Raw genomic sequence first — 3348 nt, 5'->3', positions numbered from 1 at the left:
GATGGCAGGGTGGAGATGAGATGTTGGTGGATTGGTTGCTGTCCCTGTGGGGTGGTGCTGAAAATAAACAGTTCTCAGAGGTTTTATTTTTCGTTGAGACCCCCTGGTGTTCTTGATTGTAGCCTGTTTATCCATTTTATTTCTTGGTATTTCCTTGTTTTGCTGGTCCAGTTCTTGTTTCCCTCCAGGCCTGTAATAGTGAAGTCTGGAGTCTGGTGGCTGCGGAGGTGAGTGTAAAGGGTCGTGGTCAGTCCACCTTCCCTAGCTCTGTAGATGTGTTGTTTGAGTCTGGTGAGTATTGAATTTTGGGTTTCTCCGATGTATATTTTGTGGCATGTTGAACAGGTTATTGCATATATCATGTTGGTGGAATGGATGTTGTATTGTTGTGAGATGGGTGCTGATTTGTTGGTGTGTCTGTTGTGGATAGTGGGTATGTGTTTGTATTTGTTGTAGTGTGGTGTTTTGGTCGGAGGTTTGTTTTGTGTGAATTTGGATTTTATTAGTAGTTTTTGTAGGTTGGGATTCTTTCTAAAAGCTAATAGTAGTCGGCAGTTTTCTAAGGTGTCATGTTGTGTTTGAGTATTGATGAAGTTGGTTCTTATTTGTTGTATTATGTTGGTGTTTGGGAGAGAAAAGGTCGATACAAAGGGGATTATGGAGGTAGGTCTGTTGTGGGTGGTTTGCTGAGGGTGAAGTGGTGAGACGGAGGTGGTGGTGGTGTCCCCGGGACCTACCTGGGAGCCAGAGGGCGTGGATGAGTGGGCGGGAGAGAGGGCCGCTAGTGTGTGGTTTTTGATAGTCCTAAGGTATCTCTTGCTGTATTGTCTGTGTGTTTGTAATGAGTGAAAAAGAGTTTTTATTGCAGTGTCCCTGTCGGATGTTTTTGAGCATATTCTGTGGAATCTTATTATTTGTGATTTGATGATGCCTTTGAAAGTGTGTTTTGGATGGTAGCTGGTTTTATGGAGGAGAGAGTGGGTGTCTGTTTGTTTGAAATAAACTTTAGTGAGGGGTTGTTTTGTGGGGTTATTATGGTTGTCAAAAAAAACAGTGGTGTCTAGGAAGTTGATGTGGTCCTGGGCGATAGTGTGTTTGATTTTTATGGATGGATGGTGGTTATTGAGGATGTCGATGAATTCGTGAAAGAGAGTTAAGCTATGGGTCCAGGCTCCTATGATGTCATCTAAATATCTGAAATAAAAAAGGGGTTGAAATGGGCATTTTTGTAAGGCACCTCTCTCCCACTCACTCATGTAGATGTTGGCATAAGATGGGGCGAACCTCTGGCCCATGGCGGTCCCGTGGATCTGCAGGTACTGTTTATTATTGAAGGAAAAGTCATTATTGGAGAGGCATATTTTGATGAGTTGGAGGAGTTCTCTGTCAGGGCGGGAGGGGTCAGGGAAGCGGTCAAAACAAGTCCTGAGAGTCTGGAGTCCGTGGGTGGTATTGATGTTAGTATATAAACTGTCAATGTCGATGGTGAATAGGTAGGCGGAGGACGGAAGTATTTGGGACTGGATGAGTTCTATGAAGTGGTAGGTGTCTTTAATATAGCTGGGGTGTTTGGTGGAAAGTGGACCGAGAAATTGTTCAATGTACAGAGAGAGGTTGTATGTGGCACTGGAGCAGTCTGAGATGATGGGTCTTCCTGGGGGAACTTGAAAGGGAACAGTCCAGGTCTGAGGGTCTTTGTGTATTTTAGGGAGGAGGTAAAAGTGTCGTTGTCTGGGGGTGTCCGGGCCGAAGAGGAAGTCGCGTTGTTTACCGGTGATGTATTTATTTTCACAGAGGGATTGGATGATCTGTCGGATTTCTGTTTGTGTTTGGGGCTGGATTGTTTCAGGGATGGGTTGGTAGTATTTTTGGTTGGATAGTTGTCTGTTTGCCTCCAGGAGATATTGCTGTCTGTCCATGATTATGATTTTTGAGCCTTTGTCTGCGGGTTTGATTATGATGTTGTTTTGGTGGATGAGTTGGTGGAGGGCTTTCCTTTCTTCCGGGGTTAAGTTATCTGGTTGGGTTAGGGTTAGGGTTAGGGTTAGGGATAGGGTTAGGGTTAGGGTTAGGGTAGGGTTAGGGTTAGGGTTAGGTAGGGTTAGGGTTAGGGGGTTAGGGTTAGGGTTAGGGTTAGAGGGTTAGGGTTAGTGTTAGTGTGAGGGTTAGGATTTCGGTTCCGGGGGTTCAGTTTGTTGCACGGGCCTACTGGTCCCCGAGCACCTATGAATTATTTGTTTTATTGCAGCTGGTGGATGATGGAGCGAGAGGAAAGAGAGAGACGGATGAAAACATATGGAGTGGCTGGGTCCAGGTGGCGGTGATGGAGCAGGGATGGCGGGGTGGAAGGTGAGACCCTGGTGGATCGGCTGCTGTCCATGTGGGGCGGTGCTGAAAGGTGGTGCTGGAAAAAAGACAGTGCTCAAAGGTTTTTAGAGTTTATTTTTCGTTGAGACCCCCTGGTGTTCTTGATTGTAGCCTGTTTATCCATTTTATCTCTTGGTATTTTCTTGTTTTGTTGGTCCAGTTTTTGTTTCCCTCCAGGCCTGTAATAGTAAAGTCTGGAGTCTGGTGGCTGCGGAGGTGGGTGTAGAGGGTGGTGGTCAGTCCACCTTCCCTAGCTCTGTAAATGTGTTGTTTTAAGCGGGTGAGTATGGAGTGTTGTGTTTCGCCAATGTAGATATGTTTGCATGTGGAACAGGTTATTGCATAAATCATGTTAGTGGAGTGGATGTTGTATTGGTGTGTGATGACTGCAGATTTTTTGGTATGTATGTTATGGATTGTTTTGAGGTGTTTGTATTTGTTGTGTTGTGGTGTTTTGATTGGGGGTTTGTTTTCTGAAAATTTGGATCTTATGAGCAGTTTATGTAGGTTTGTATTTTTTCTATAGGCTAAAAGTAAACGGGAATTTTGTAATGTATTGTATTGTTGTTGGGTATTGTGAAAATTGGTTTTGATTTGGTGTAAGACGGATGCGTTTTGAAGGGAGAAGGTGGAGATCAAGGGGATTATGGAGGTTGGTTTGTTTTGTGTTTGTTGCGGGGGGGTGGGTGATGTTATTGAGGTGGTGGTGGGATCCACGGGACCCACCTGGGAACCAGAGGGCGTGGATGAGTGAGGGGGAGAGAGGGCCGCTAAGGTGCTGTTTTTAATGGACCGGAGGTATCGTTTACTGTAGTGTCTTTGGGTTTGGAGTGAGTGAAAGAGTGTTTTTATTGCCTGGTTTCTGTCGGTGGTGGTGGAACATATTCTATGGAAACGGATGATTTGTGATTTGATGATGCCCTTAAATGTGTGTTTGGGGTGATAGCTGGATTTGTGGAGGAGAGAGTGGGTGTCTGTGTT

This window comes from Synchiropus splendidus, chromosome 4 (assembly GCF_027744825.2).
Source record: "Synchiropus splendidus isolate RoL2022-P1 chromosome 4, RoL_Sspl_1.0, whole genome shotgun sequence".
In the NCBI taxonomy this organism is placed as follows: Eukaryota; Metazoa; Chordata; class Actinopteri; order Syngnathiformes; family Callionymidae; genus Synchiropus; species Synchiropus splendidus.
The sequence above is the reverse complement of the archived record's forward strand: the minus strand, read 5'-3'. Positions refer to the sequence as shown.